A 16,909-nucleotide genomic window follows, 5' to 3' on the forward strand; every position below is an offset into this window, starting at 1 on the left:
CTGGAGGGGAGGGGGGGGGAACTGTCCCCAGCTGAAAATACTCCAAACAGCAAATTTCTGAGTCTGTGTGTTGAGAAAATGAAATACTACAGAATTTCAGAGGGAGGGCCTAAGGTAGTCAGAGGACTTAGGAAGGTAGGATTGGAGAGAAGTCCTGGAGTAAAATAATTCTGAAGAAAGGTAGAGGAAACAGTGAGCTTTCTTGGATAAGAATGGTAGGAGTCAAGGTGTGGGACAGGTAGGAAAGAGCAAGGCTGTAAGAGGATCACTAGGAAGCCGACGGCCAAGCAGAAGGGTTCAACAGTAGAGAAAGTTAGAAAAATTTGTAATGTTGAAATGTGTTGCAGAAATTCCCAATCTAAAGTCAAGGTTGCTTAGATGAGCATCCATGACCTATCCGTGTCATATTAAAGTTAAAGGTGAATGCAGTCCTGCAAGAGACCATGTTCTGGAAGAATAACGAATGAGGTGCTGGACAGGCGACACACCATGTTATCCACTCCTCTACTTTCAAAAATATTAAATGTTTGCTTTCTTATGTGTCATTGCTCTCTGCATGTGAATGACACAGATATGATTCTCATTTTTTAATTTTTTTTTTTAACAGAGAAAGCGTGAGCAGGGGTAGGAGGGGCAGAGAGAGAGGGAGAGACTCTCAAGCAGTCTCCACACCCCTATGACTCTCATTTTAAAGTCCACGTGTAAGGGGCGCCTGGGTGGCTCAGTTGGTTAAGTGTCCAACTCTAGATTTCAGCTCAGGTCAGGATCTCAGGGCGGTGAGATCAAATCCCACGGCGGGATCCGTACTGGGCATGGAGCCTGCTTGAGATTCTCTTTCCCTCGCCCTGTGCCCCTACCCACCAGCCACGCGCCCCCCCAACCTGACACACACACACATGCTCACTCACTCTCTCTCAAAAAATGAAAAATAAAGTCCAGACTGAAGAGAAGCTGAAGGCAAGCAAGTGGGGGGAGGAAGAGAAAGAGGAGAGCAGTCGCCGAACACCGGACTACAGCGCATCGCGTTTCCTGAAAGATGGCAGAGTGTTAACATTCTGGGCAATATTCAAGCAACACCCACATGCCAAGAAGTTTGGAATTTCCAAGCATATGGATGATCAACACTTCACTCTTTGGTTTGGTTCTCTCAATCCGAAAGTGACCACCAGTGGGTTTTCTCAAGTTGTGCTGTGGGTGTGAAAAAACCAGGCATGTGGCACCACTGCGGGGGCAGAGCCTGATCGAGGCCAGTGCCCACCTTCAGAACCAAGCTCCCTACGGGTGAGCGGGTCCTCCTCTTGCCGTGGGGCTCAGATGTCCTCGGAAAGGCTCGGGAGGGGCTCACGTTCAGAAGGTGTGCTGGAAACTTGGGAGACTAGAGACTCTGGTGCGCCTCTTCTGGCTAAGAACTGGCTGCCAGTGTAGGCAACTTACATCCCTGAGGCCTCTGGGGTCTGAGATGTCCACAGTGTCCCCCCTACCCGTGGGCAGTTGAGGCGGTTTGGCCCTAGGGCTCCTTCATCCGCGCACTCAACTGCGAGAGACTGCAAACACCTTCTGCTGATTCCTCTGTCTTCTGCTGTTTAGAAAAGGGACAGTCTATCTGAGCTGTTACTCAGGGGCAGGAAACTGTAAGGCACCTATCGAACCACCTCCCAATGGTACAAATGAACCTTTTCCCGGTAATTCTTCCCCCGCATTCCAATGAAACTTCTCAAATTGACCTCTGCCATGTTCTTTATGGATTATGATTGTGCATCACTCTTTAGAGTTCTCTACCAGTTACACTTTATCTTTCAGGGCATATGAGAAGCTACTGGATTCACCTTCACTTAGGCTCACATTCACTCAAGTATTTTTATTTTAAAAGATAGGAAGAGATCAAAATATTTACATTTAGAGAAGACTTGAAATAAAAGCGTGACAAATGCAAATGAGCTTGTACAAATGGAGAGCTTTCAATCAGGGCCTCCTGTGGAGCCAGCCACTAACCTGCAGCACCTTCTGCCAAGCATCTCACATTAAACGGAGGCGCTTTCTCGAGGACTATGAGGAAGTTCGTAAGAATGTGAGCCTTGGCCACTATTTCACAACTGAGTTAACCTCTATCCCAAGGGCAACATTTTGCAGCTGTCTGCAGTGAATCAGTACTTCCTTTTCTTCATTTTTTTTTTCTATTTGAGTAAATTACCCTTGACATTTATGCCTGTGACTAGGGGCGTAAGAACAAAGTTTGGGTCTGCGTCTTGCTGCTGTGAATAGCTGTCTGCTTTTTAAAAGGCAGAAGTGGAAATAGAGTCACGAGACGTTAATTCGTTCGAATTAAAGTCACTAAATGATGGATAAGGCACACATGCACGCGCGCGTACACACACACACACACACAGAATATAAGCAACTATGGCACTTCAAGGTAGGTGAAAAACAGCACCGTTCAGATGGGATTTAGTGGTGTGTTCATCATTTAGTCTCACAAGGAACATCTCTTTCCTCCAGAATTAGCCATATTTGCTTGTCAGAAATACTTAGTACCACCGGCATCAAGCATACACACTAGACCCATCACAAAATATTTCTCACATGCCTGAGATTGTGGAGACTGGTGGTTCTCAAAGCAGGGTCCCCTGACCAGCAGCATCAATGGGAACTGCCTGAGGCTGGCTGTGGGGGCAGGGATCAGCTGCAAGCAGGCGGAAGGGAACTTTTGGGGTGATGGGCATGTTCTACAGCGGAACTGTAGCAGCGGCTGCACAAGGCTATAACCTTCCTACAAATCACTGGATCGCCACTTACACAGGTGCGTGCTGTCCATGAAGCACAGCTCGATAAAACTTAAAAGTGTGCAGAAGAGTGCCTAGTTCATAGTGTCGGATGTTGGCTCTCATCACTGAAGCCATTCAAACAGATTTATCAAATTGTACATGTTCTAAAAGGAACTCATCTCCCCTCAAAGTGCGAGGGCCTTGATGTCTTGAAGTGGGATCTGTGCTGTAACCTGTAATTGATTCAAAAAGTAAGTTAGGCGTAGGGCCATCACTCCTATTATGAAAATTTTACAGATGGGAAAACGATATCCCACAGAGTAATGTATCAACGGCAAACTGATATGTAACCAATCCAGCTATATTGCTCCATAATCACTCCCTTTCCTTTCAAAATACGGTGAGCGTGGATATTTGCTCTAATTCATAGTAGCAGTCTTCATGATTGCCATCTCTTTCAATAAAAAATAACTCATCACAAAGTGTATTGATTGGGATACAGGCAAGAGAAGTGATGCAAGACAAAACACAGGAAGAGCTAGACGTGGCCTTGGGTAGAACCTTAGCGAACCACCACATTTCAGCGCCAGAACTACATACAAGTAGGAATTTAACAATACTGATTTTGTCGACAACTGACAGTGCTGACTCTTCCCTGAGCACTGTGCTCCCAGAAAACAGAAATGGCTACAGACCCCTCCCCCTCTTTCGCGTCTGGTAAATGGCTGAAGGCAAAGAGCCACTCTCCCCGCGTGACCTAGACCTAAGTCACAAATCACATTAGACTCACAATGACTCCCTTGCATATGCAACCCAAGCCCTTCCTTTTCTTTAAGACGTTCCTTGTTAATAAACATTCTCCCTCTTGTAATAGCCTGAATAAGAGTATCTTCTCAATGAGCCAGTGCCTTTTTTCTTGACACAGTAAATATAATGAACAAGTTTGGCTGGTGTTTCTATCCACTCTTGGTTAACAATGTTATTTGAATAAATAAAAAAAAAATCTTTAAAAAAATGTTATTTGAAACACTTGACATTTTACGATATTCTAGAATATACACGTATATGCACACACATACACATAATACCTGTATGTATGTGCTAGAGAACAAAAAGGAGAAGGTAAAATTAATTTGCATATCCAACTACCTACAACTGATCATCCAGGACAGAGGTGGACATTTTTCTACAAAGGGCAGACAGTATATCTTTTGGGTTTCACACGTCATAGGTCAACTCGGAGAGAGTTTATGTTAACTCGCATGTCAGAGAGTTTTTGCTTCTTACAATTAGTCTTTAAATCTATAAAGTAAAATAAATTAAGTAAACCAGTATGTTTTTTTAAAAAATAGTAACTTTCAAAAATTCCTATGTATTTGAAACACCTGCATGGGGTCACCTTTCTAAAATGTACTACGTAAGTACTCCTTATAGGAGTACAATATAGAGAACATAATTTAGCTTGTTCTAGTTGAGACAGGTCCCTGTAAGTCACGTGCTACTATCCTTCCTGTAAGAGTATAGTTTTGTAGGGGGTCTTCTTCCAAGTTACTGGCCTTTCAGCTCTCATTTCTGTTCCTCAGTCCTCTGCCCCGTCCTGCTCCCTTCTAACTCCTAGTTTAAGAGGTTCAAAGGCATGGGGTGCCTGGCTGGCTCATTCAGAAGAGCGTGCACTCTTGATCTCAGGGTTGTGAGTTCGAGCCCTGTGTTGGGGGGTAAAGGTTACTTAAAAATAAATAAATAAAAATAAATAAAAAATAAAACATAAAAAGTTCCCAAGGCAGCATCTCCTATATTAGTCTACAAAATGAGTTCTGGGAAAAGCTAATACATACTCAGTGAAAAAAAGGAAATCAGTGGTCAAAGTTCAGTTTTGAGAACTACTACTGCATTCCACATTCCCTCCTGAAGATGCAAAATGAATAAAATCCAGTGAAGACTAAGAAGTCCTGAAGTGAAAAAAAAAAAAAATTGTTAAAAACAACGATCACATTGTTGAGGGGCTCCTGGCTGGCTCAGTCACTACAGCATGCAACTCTTGATCTTGGGAGTCAATGAGTTCGAGCCCCACATTGGGAGAAATTACCTTAAAAAAAATTGTTTAACTGACCTTTTCCCAAATTATCTGAAATAGAATATATTTTTTGAAGCACCACCATTCACATTGCTTGGCAAAATTGTCCTAAACATACAGAGATCAACTAATTCTTAGCATTAGCTGCAAATTATTAGAATTAGCTAATTCTTAGAATTCTATGTAAATTAAGAGTCAATAAACTTCAGTGATTTTCAAGTTTTTTCCAGTTATTCCAGGTTAAATTAAAAAAAAAAATTCCATGGGGAGATACCTCCAGAAATCTGGAGTGTTACCCTATTAAAGAAATGCAGTTTTCTTGTTTCAGCTCCTTAGTAACAATGCTGCTTTATTTTTTTATTATGTTCAGTTAGCCATCATATAGTACATCATTAGTTTTTGATGTAGTGTTCAACGATTCATTAGCTGCATATAACTCGGTGTTATACACAAATAATGCTGCTCTGTTATTAAGTCCGCCCACCTTATACCCTTAATTTGTTGCATGATACAGGGAAAAGTAATTAATTATAGTCTGTAGCCCCTATGTTTGTTTTCTCCTCTATAATCAATACTTTCCAGGGCACCTGGGTGGCTCAGTCATTAAATATCTGCCTTCGGCTTGGGTCGTGATCCCAGAGTCCTGGGATCGAGCCCCGCATCGGGCTCCCTCCTCCGTGGGAAGCCTGCTTCCCCTCTCCCACTCCCCCTGCTTGTGTTCCCTCTCTCACTGTGTCTCTCTCTGTCAAATAAATAAATAAAATCTTTAAAAAAAAAATCAATACTTTTCATTTCCGCTTTTAATTAGTACAACTTCTGTACCTTGATATGTTTTTCAAATATGCTGAATAGATATGCAATGTATGTTCATTATTAAAAAATCAGATGTTGGGGCGCCTGGGTGGCTCAGTCGTTAAGCGTCTGCCTTGGGCTCAGGTCATGATCCCAGGGTCCTGGGATCGAGCCCCGCATCGGGCTCCCTGCTCAGTGGAAAGCCTGCTTCTCCCTCTCCCGCTCCCTCTGCTTGTGTTCCCTCTCTAGCTGTCTCTCTGTCAAATAAATAAAATGTTTAAAAAAAAATCAGATGTTGGGGTGCCTGGGTGGCTCAGTTGGTTGAGCATCTGACTCTTGATTTTGGCTCGGGTCATGATCCCAGGGTCATGGGATTGAGCCCTGCATCGGGCTCCACGCTCAGCGGGGAGTCTGCTTAAAGATTCTCTCCCTCTGCCCCTCTCTACACATACTCTCTCACCATCTCTCTCTCTAAGTAAATCTTAAAAAAAAAAATCAGAAGTTAACAGAAGATGATGAAGAAGATTCTATTCAAATTAAGCAACTATTAATATTCCTGGATTCTACCTTCTAAGTTTGTGTTTTTTAAATAAAATAGTATCCTATATATATATATATATATATCACTTTAACCTTATTTTTTCATGTCAGTGTAGTTCATATTCATCTTTCCATGTTAATAAACATTGACCTAATCATAATTTTAATGGCTGCATATTAATGTTCTATCATATGGAATGCCTTGATTTCTTTAATCAAACACCTGTTGATGGACAGGGCTGGTAGTTTCTAGTTATTTTGCTAATATAAACAACACTGTGATGAATATCACATACATCTTTGGGAGCTCATCCAATCAGTTCCCATGGTGGACTTCAGTCTGAGTACTCTCCCCATCCAGGTCATCCTAGGTGGCAATGTGAGCCCCACCTTCTGTCCCTGGTGTTGGCTAATGGGACTAAAAGACAGCAAACCTCAATAATCCAGTGATCCAGTACACATCTAGGTGAGAGAAGATGAGATGGGCTAGTTCGATTCTCTCTCTCAGGATGAGGCAGCTTCCAGGGAGAGCATGATCTGGAGAATGGCTGATGAGGCCATGATCTGTGTCAATCCACCATATGCAGTCCTCAGTTACAAGGCAGAAACTGTACTCTGCAGAAGAAGTGAAAGCCATGGATGGATGCAGGTAGAGCCCTGCAGAGACAGTCACATTAATGGGGGTGCACTAGAGCAAGGAGGGTCCAGGAGATGCTCTTGATGGGCTTCCGATCACAGCTTTGCCATCCGAGAGCCTCAAGGTTAAGCTGTGTTTCTGATTCTGGGGACATGACCCTAGGAAGATTAATGTCTGTACATCTCAAGTCCTTCATCTCAAAAACACAAATAATAACAGTATTTACCTCATCAAAGATAAAAGAGAAGATAAACTAAAATGCCTCATACATCCTGACTGCTCAATATATGTTAGCTCTCATAATTACAGTCTTATCATTATGATCTGAGCTACCCTGGGCCCAGAAGACCACCAGTTAATGCATTCCCTAGGGCCTGGACAATTAGCCTTTCCCAAAGGCCTCTGTATACACATCTGGCAATAAGTTTAGGAAACTTGCATGAATCTCCCACAAGCAAAAGAACCTAACTAAAACAATTCTTTATGATAAATTCCTAGAGTTAGGGTGGCCAAGTCAAAGAGGAGTATATCTAATTCTCTTGGAGAAACTCCTACTACAGATTACTCATGCTGGACATTGGTGTGAACTGATTTCTCTAGAAGAACTGACCCGAATACCTAAACCCTAGAAAAGTTTGGTACACGTGAACTGATGATATGTAAATGGTTGTTACAGTAAGGTTGAGTTATCTGTGTTCAAGGTCAATATGGGTCTCAGAAACAACAAGGAAGACTGACAATGCACCTCCCCTCCCCACCAGAGCTGCCACAGTGAGATGGTTCTGTGTCAAAAGTCCAGAAAGAGTGGGAGAAAATGAGATGACTCTACTAGTCAGTGCTTTAAAGAACAACGTGGCTAATGTAGAAACACAGGCCCAATCCATAAACCTTTTCCACTATCATGAAAGCAGTGGGATGGGACAGTTTCTCCCTTCTATACCCCCATTCGCTCCCTTCCCCCCTTCACCCCTCAGGCTCTCTCCTTCAACTGCTGGATCTTAGAGCAATGCTTTCTCTTTGGTTCTGAACGGAGAGAGAATGAGAGGAACAGGAATGGAAAGAGGTGCCAGCCAGTGTAAAAATATCTCAAGCCTGTGTTTCTTAGAATGGCCCTAGGTCCTTATCTGCATCAAACAGCAACAAAGAGTATGCAAAACAAAGCCATACGTAACCGGCAGCACCTTCTGTTTATGGCAGTGGTTTTGTAGAGGAATCACCAGCATCACAGGAGAGACATTTCACAATGGATATGGTCGGGCTCCACCCAGACCCAATACACTGCTGGCTTAAGACTCATAGTGAAAAATTTATAAATAATGGTTGCTTTCACCTGCTATCTGGTACTATCTGGAAGAAACTGATATTAATAGTGGGCTCTCAAAGTCTACACAGGCCAAATATATCCACAGGAAGAAAAAGAAAAACTCAAACATCTTCAGTGATCTTTGTAACCCCAGGCTTTCATCTCAAGGATATTGAACATACATACTGTTTAGAAGTTTAGAAGTTCAGAATGGGAGCTCAGGCGTCCTCACAATACATCAAAAACTTTAGGTGCGTGTTGATGGGTTTTTCTACTCCTTAGTCGTCTTCTATTTTTGGAGGACATAATCCAATGCACACCGCTTACAGCATCTGAGCACTTTCCTTAAATGGGTCAAAGGTCAAGGGTTTCAAGAGGGTCTCACTCAGTTCCTGCAGAACACTGCGGCTTTGCTACTGACTTAAAATAGGGCCACGACTCTTCGCGTTTCAGTGTTAGGATCATAAACACAAACGACCACCTGAGACCACAGAGGACCGGATATGAGCTACTTATAGTAAAACTGAACCAGGGAACAAGAATAGCAGGAAAGCTGCCTATTTTCTTGTAGTGAGGTCCTTTGAAGTAAACTATTTATTAAACATTATATTACAGCGCTCGAAACAAAAATCTTTGAAGGCAGGTTATCCTTCTCTGCACAGTGGCCCACTGCTAACGAATTGTTTCCTTTTCCTCTGAGGTTTTGTTTTTCCTTTTGTGAAACTGAAACCCAGATTGTTTTCCTCCATCTATGAAAGTAGCTGGCACGAAGCACTCTTTCTGGCAAAAAAAAATGTCCATGAAGAGAAAGAGCATTAAAAAGAGACACCAACTCATCACTTTCTACCACACAACATAAGAAAGCGTGCTTCTCAAGAAGCTGCTATATAAAGTTCAACAACGTCTCCAAAGTTGAAAACTAGGTTACAAGAAATGAAATCAACGGAGTAAAACTGGCAAGAATTCAAACAATGGGGTTTCATTTTTTATTGTTTAAAAGCAAACATCTACTGCAACCCCTACTTCATAGCTACAGACTGGTAGGCTTTTCTTCAGCAAGCATTCTCCCACTGCTCACTCAGTAAAGTCCCCTGAATCCACCGGTGACAGTCACATTTGAAAGAAATGTTCCAAAGAAGAGCAAAGGGTGATATGGTTTAGGTTTCCAAACCAATCATGAACTTAAGAGTCTTCCCCCGGAAGTCTAATGATGAGCAGTGAAACTCCCCACGGGCCACCAGCCCTGGTAACATGCCGCTGATGGCAGAAGCCTGGCTCATTCCCGAAAGGCCCACTCTCTAGCTTGGTGTGTGCTGAGAAGAGAAAGGACAGTGTCATTGCTGGACATATGACTGGGTCTGTCTCAGTGTGGCTGGGAACGGCGGGAAGCTTTTCAAAATCTAGAAATACATCAAAGGGCTAATGCAGATTAAGCTCTCCTCCCTTTTTCCTGAAAGGCTCACTTTTGTTCCTAATATAAAGACTTAGATATTTCTTTAGATCATAAAGCAAGTTGAACTTTTAATGATGGATTAAAAATTATAAAAGTAAAAAATGGCTTGTTCTCACTGTTCTTTCTTTCTTTTCTTTTTTTTTTCCTTTTTTTTTTTTTAAGTGATGAATGCAGGAAAAGACCAGTCTAGGGCAGATTCATCTCTTGCTGACCTTCAGGGATGTTGAGTGTTGAGTAAGCCAAGTATGATGATAGTACAAAGTCAAATTTGGATAATTTAGTCACTTTTTTGAACATTAGATAATAAACATATAATAGCACCTAAGGTATACAGCTTTAAAAATAATATGAATTTTCACTCTCAAGAGTGTAAGATGGAATAAACTTGTGCTCACACTGGTCTTTTGAAATAGAAAAGCTTGTTATGTCAACAGAATAACTCTTACTAAATGGATGAACACTTTCACAAAGGAAAAAAGCCCCCCTGGGCTCCCTAGACAGCCTACCACCCCTACCAGTTTTCCTCAGTTTGCACCCATCCTTAGCTCCGTCCCCCTAGCCAAGGGAGGGAGGCAGTGCTCTTCCTGTTCACCATTAGACATTGCCCTTGAACCCTTGGCCTGTTCTCTACTCCTCCCTTTATCTACTGTGACCCTGCTTCATCAATTATACTCTGTTTTCCTCTCCACTGGCTCCTTGTCTTCAGCCTAAAAGCAAGCTTGAGTCATTCCCAGTAAGAAAACAAACTCTTTGATTCTTTGATTCTGCATCTCCCTGGTTTCTCCCTTCCCCTTCACCACCGCCACCCCCCCCCCCCCCGCTCTCCACCACAGCCACCTCCGTTCTCCACCATGCCTGCTGCAGGAAGGCTCTACCCCACTGACAGCTTATCTGAGGCATCCACAAGTTAGATATTTCAAGGGAAAAGACAGAGTGGTACAGAAATGTTCATTAATAGAACGAAGAAACAGAGAAAGTCGCACTGAGTTAGAGTCTCCAGATCTGTATTAGTTGTCCTTAGGAAACCACCATGGCAACTAGAAAGTTCGCAGGATCATGGCTCATGAAGGCAAATAAAAGTTTAGTCCTTGATGTAAAATATATTTCCACCGTACTGGTTAAGTTTATTGAGTGACTGCTTTGTGCCAAGAATTGTGTAAGTGGCACACATACATTCTCTCACTTAATTCTCAGAATACATGGAATTATTGCTCTCATCTTACAAATCAGGAAACTGGGCTTAGAGTAAGTAAGGCTAAGATCAAACAGCCAATAAATAAGTGTCTGCCTGACTTTAAAGCAGGTGCCATTAGGCATTACTCTGTAAATTATGTTTTTTAAAAAACAGACTTTATGTTTTAGAAGCTTTTTCAGTTCAAGCAAAATGAAGTGGAAAATAGAGAGGTTTCCTAGATCCCCCCAGCCCCCGACATGAAGGACCTCCCCCATTATCAACAAGCAAATTGTTTTCTGTATACAAACAGGTGGGAAATACATAATTGAAGTAATAACTATAAAACCCGAAAGACATTCAAGAAGGGAAGAAAGATCTTTCCATTTGTGGAAAGAGACTTAAGACCACAAAACCAAAACATGGCTTTTACTTTAAAAAAGGGAGAATAAAGGGACAAACTTCAGAATCCACTCTTCACCTTCCCCCTTATTCAACTTCCGGCCCCCACCCTCACCCGGGAACTCAGAGAACTGACCTCAGTGTCCTTCCGTTCTGCTACGAGAAGCTAAGAAAGGTGATTTTGTGGGCATGTGAATTTATACAGACAATTCCTGACCTATGATGGTCCCATGCAATTTTTTGAATTTATGATGGCCTGAAAGTGGCTATGCATTCAGTAGAAACCACACTTTGAATGTGAACCTGGACCCTTCCCAGGGTGGCGAGAGGTGGTGCGGTCCTCTCTGGTGATGCTGGCCAGCGGTAGCACAGCTCCCAGTGGCCGTCCGATCACAAGGGTTCACAACCATATGCTGACAACCCTTCTGCCCCCATACGGCCACTCGTTCACTTTCAGGATAGCATTCAATAAATTATGTGAGATGGTCAACACTTTATTATAAAACAAGCCTTGTGTTAGATGATTTTGCCCAAATGTAGACTAACGTAAGCGTTCTGAGCTCACTTAATGTAGGCCAGGCTAAGCTATGGTGTTCAGAAGGTTAGGTGTATTAAATGCATTTTCCATGTACGATATTTTCAACTGATGATGCGTTTATCAACACATAACCCTCGTCCTAAGTGGAGGAAGATCAGTACTCACTACATCAGCTTGTTATATTTGTATACATCAGCTGGTTGCCTCTGGATACTTACTTATGATTTATACTCTGTCCTCTATCAATGGGTCCATTTCCCCAGGACCTGGAACATTGTTTGGCACAGAATATGCACCCAACAAATACTTGCTGAATGAATGAACAAATGAACCACAAACTTCCATGGCTAGGCAAAATAACAGTGGTGCGTAGACAAGGACTTTTTCTTCCCAGCTTCTGCTAATTCTGAACTAGTGACTCGTAAAGATATTTAATATGTTTTTCCTTCTACACAATATTAGTGCTAATTAAATACAGTGTCAGTTATTATATCCCTTACAAACACATGTAGGTGGTCTACAGAACAGAATTACTACCTAAATGACTAAGGTATTAAATGACTAAGGAATCAAAGTATTTGAAGCTTGGTATTTTCACTATCTTAGTTCCCAAAGCAAAATATCAATTCACAGGCAACAAAAAGAAACTGCCCAGTAATGTGCAAAAAATATTAGTTGGTTTAAATCTCAAAATGTTACAAGATACCTATTAAAAAATTATACAAACAGCATTAACTTTCTCTTCAATGCTGATTATTCTTTTTTCCTCTCTATGTAATGACCTTCCTGCACAGTATGTGCTACCATTAAAAAAAAAAAAAAAAAAAAAGCCTCAGGAGATGAAAGGAACCGCTTGCTTAATATCAAAAACATTTTATTTGCAGAAGGAAGAGACAACAATGCAATAGAAAATACACAATAATTAAAATATATGTGCTTTGTTGTTTCATTAGGGTTAAGTTTGTTTTTTAAAAAACAAACCAAAACACAACACTAATACACCATTTGGACTATTTTTGAATTAGGAGTTCTAGAGAAAAGAAGGAATCCTACACAGAGATTACTTAAAAACGAGTCCTACCTTTACACCTGCTAGGTGGCTAGGAATCAAAAAGAGACACATCGGATGTTAACTAGACTTCTTGTGGTGATCATTTCACAATACATACAAATATTGAATACCTGAAACTAACATAGTGCTCTATGTCAATTACACCTCAAAAACAAAAACTATATGGACATGCTGGCAAGGATGTGGAGAAAATAAATGACTCACATTTTGCTGGTGGGAATGTAAGATGGTGCAGGTGCTTGGGAAAACAGCCTGGCAGTTCCTCAAAAAGTTAAACATAGAGTTGCCATATGACTCAGAATTCCCTCTTGTAGGTGTCCGCTCAGAAAAAATGAAGACATATGTCCACACGAAAACATGTGCAGGAATGTTCAGGGCAGTGTTATTTATAATAGCTAAAAAGAAACAATCCGACATCCATCCTGAGGAATGGATACACAAACTGTATACACTGGAATGCTATCTGGCAAGAAGTGAATGAGCTACTGGAAGGTACAAGAGAGAGAGGCCTCTGAGAACATGATGCCAAGTGAAAGAAGCCAGTCACAAAAGATCACATACGTGTTTTTGTTTATATGCAATGTCCAGAATAAGCAAACATACACAGGTAGAAAGACTGTGGCTGCCGGGGGCTGGCAGGGTTGAAGGAGAATGGGGGATTGTCTCCTCAAGGGAAAGGGGCTTCTTTGTAGGGTGATGCAAATGCTCTCAAATGGACTAAGGGTTGCACAGCCCTGTGAACAGACTAAAAACCACTGGATTGTACACTTTAAATGGATGACCTGTGTAGAAGGTGAATTACACCTCAATAATACTTTTTTTTTTTAAAGTCAACTCTACATCCAACGTGGGGCTCAAACTCACGACCCCATGATCAAGAGTCGAACGCTCCACTGACTGAGCCAGCCAGGCGCCCTTCAATAAAACTTTTTTTAAAAGGCCTGAGAGTCAGCCATTTGAAAATGCTCTATAAATCAAGAACTTGACATCTTCTGGCCACAGGCAAAAGGTAAAAATGGGGATACAAGAGAGGAAAGTAGTAAGCACGCATAATAGCGACAAGAAAAACAAACACAGCGACACCGCAACAAACCTAACAAATCGTTTGCAAGCGCTGGTACTTGGAATATGAAGTAAGCAGGACACCCAACCATATCAGTCAAAGATTACTTTTTACATACATAAAAGAAAAATGAGTCTTTAATTTGCAGATTCCACTTAAAAGTCAAATTAGCTTATTTGCATTTGAAATTGAAGAACAAAAGGTTTAGTTTCTAACAGTTTCAACCTATTTTAGACAGATATTTATTAAATATTTATTAAAATGCTTTAGTTTGAAATAATGCTATAGGCACCAGAAAGAAAACAAATATGAGCAATTCAATTCTATACCTTCTGTTCAATAAAACTCGCTTCTCCGTGGCAGGTGGTACAGAGAAGTCTACCCAGGGGGTTAATCAAAATTCCCTTAGAATAATTGAAAAGCATCTGCATTTTTTTCCCCAGAAACCACAAAAAAGTCACAGTAAGCAGAACATATAATCTTGATTATTAGCACTGAGCCTGTGCCAGCACAATGTGCTGTCCCCCGAAATTAAGTGACAGGACAGAGTATCACTGTGCAATAAGCTAGTGCTGTTTCCCCAAATGAGGCTGAAAAACTCAAGAAAATCAAAAGACAATGATAATAAGTTGCACGTGTGATGTGTTGCTACTGGAGCGAAGCACACCCCATATTGTGACAAATGTAATCATTCTCAGAGCAGGCCAGGGCTGGGGAAGACCTCAGGGGTCACGAACCCCAACCTTTCATTGTACAACAAAGAAAACAGAGGTTTGGGAAGGTCACACAATCAGTTTAAAACATTACTGGGGCTAACATGAGATCTCTCGGGGCTCTTTCCATGAAATGTTTCTTCTGAGTACATGTACTCCCTGGGTGGGGAGAGGGGGCTGCTTACCTAGGACATGGAAAATTCTTAGGAATTTCTGAGAGCTGCGTGTGTAAAGCTCCACACAGAAGTGCTAGAACTAACCATCTGTGAAAGCGCATCACCAAAGAGTTTGGGGACACCTCACAATTCCCAGCAAAGGGATCTGTGTGTCAGCGTAAGGGAAGCAAGACTATGGTCCTATAGTTTGGGTTCATGACCACAGTTTCAGTCGCTACAGCCTGGTCAACGGCACAAGCCCGGTGGGAAGATGGTCAACAGCCCTGAGGCGCACAGGAGACAAAGACGTGGACACTGAAGGGTGTTCCTGCTGAAAGTCAGAGTGATTCACCAGATTCTGGGATAGCATAGGAATACTAGGTCTCTCTTTGCCCTGATGACCAAGACCAGTTTTGAAATAATTCTGCCTAACAGGCCTTCCTAATTATTCTGATACCACCATTCAGCTGATGTTCCAGAGAAGAGACTTTAAGATTTGGTCACGGGAAGAAATATTCCTCACCTTAAAAAAAAAAAAAAAAATCCTCACCTCAAATTAATAAACACATATTCTGGATTAGATGCCAGTCTTTGTTACCGTAGGTCAGTTACCGTAGGTCAGTTCCCTTGGATTGTTTATTTACCGTAGGTCAGTTCCCTTGGACTGGATTATTTCCAGGTTCTCTGTGTATTCATCATGGTATTTTTTTCCCTCCTATTTCTTACACCGTTCTGACCTCTAGGAGGCCTTATATATTTGGGGAGAGACGGCCCTTCCCAGGGCTGGTTAACTCTTCCCAAAGATAGTGAAGAACTTGGAAGCATGCCTTTCCTATGCAAGCCTACCACTCCTTTTATCTAGCTCACACACCAAGCTATTATTTCCCCTGCCCTAAATCATCCCAGGGCCAGGTGTCAGACAGCTAGAGACCACCCCCTAAAGCCCAAAGCCCACTGACGTTCAAACTAGCAGTCTTAAATCATTTACCCTGCCCTACCCTGCCTGCCTGTGGAAACCCCAATAAAGGCTCCGGTCCATGCTTTCCCTGTGGCTCCTTTTTGCCTTGTGACAAACCCTGGTGCTTTTCCAGTGGCCCCGCGTGCCGTGGGGTGCCCCCTCGTCTTGGGAAATATAAGTAATTCTTTCAATGGCATTAACCTCTGCATCGGCACTCAATTACCTCCATAAATTAAAAACCCGCAGGTACATTTCAGAACACCCTGCCAAGGCAAGAGCAGATCTGCAGAACCCCTGAAGGCCAGAATGCACGCCCCACAGCGTGCGGGCCCGGAGGTGCAAGGCAAAGGAGCTCCCGCCCGGGGACCGCTCTCACCGGCTCACAACCCTGCCTTCAAACCACAAGAGCTGCCGTGAGGAAGACACGGGCTTTATGGCAAGCTTCCACACGCTGCATGCACACATGGAGAACACAGCATGTATTTATATAGGTTTATTTTCAACAAATTGATAAATTGATACCACAACATCTAATTGATCTTTTACTCCGAGGAGCTGCGGTATGAACAGAGATGATGCAACAGGAAAACTCTGATGGACAAGCCTGAAATGTAAAAATGTTCGTTTTTTTGAAATGAAATGTAGATACAATCAAGAACAGAAGAAAACAATATCAAAGTCCTTTGGATCCTAACTGCAGACACTGATTAAGAGAAAATTCCATTTAGAGGAATGACATGTTGGTCGAAAGTCTGTGAAGATGCAAATGCGTAGACAGAGAGTCATCAAGTTAGGGCAAGATCACAAGAACGAGACGTGGGACATATATGGACATGCAGCCCAATTCTTTCTGAATATGATCAAGACACCAGCTGTTCCTTCAATTTACAAATTAAGGCTGGGTGAGGTAATCCAGAATGAATAGTGTGGGACAGCTGTGAACTACTTATCCAGGGGACACCTAAGTTTGCAGAGCATCAGACAGCTTTGTGAAAGGTTGGGGAGATGGTCACAGGTACTTACATGCCCTTCCATAATTATTGTCTAGACTCAGACTCTCAACTTTGGCACAACCGAGATTTTAGGTTGGATAATTCTCCTGTAGGGGCTGCCTCGTTTACAGCAGGATATTCAGAAATATCCCTGGTGATGCTTGCTAGAAGTTTTAGGAAATCTACCCACTGGATTCCAGGAGCAGCCCACCACTTACAACAACCAAAACGTCTCCGGACACTGCCAAGTGTCCCCCGAGAAGCAAAATCGTCCAGGGCTGAAA

At 42.2% G+C, this 16,909-nt stretch overlaps 1 protein-coding gene and 1 long non-coding RNA gene across 6 annotated transcripts in view; both read right to left on the reverse strand.

The window, feature by feature from the left end:
* Positions 1–16,909, reverse strand: part of PCCA (propionyl-CoA carboxylase subunit alpha) — a 394,205-nt gene that overhangs the window by 38,527 nt on the left and 338,769 nt on the right. The window lies entirely within an intron of this gene.
* Positions 4,431–8,443, reverse strand: LOC118356794. Its single transcript, XR_004819937.1, has 3 exons — positions 8,295–8,443; positions 6,603–6,783; positions 4,431–4,711 (listed from the first exon to the last, which is right to left on the reverse strand). It is a non-coding gene; the product is annotated as an uncharacterized LOC118356794 (long non-coding RNA).

This window comes from Zalophus californianus, chromosome 3, assembly GCF_009762305.2.
Source record: "Zalophus californianus isolate mZalCal1 chromosome 3, mZalCal1.pri.v2, whole genome shotgun sequence".
Taxonomy (NCBI): domain Eukaryota; kingdom Metazoa; phylum Chordata; class Mammalia; order Carnivora; family Otariidae; genus Zalophus; species Zalophus californianus.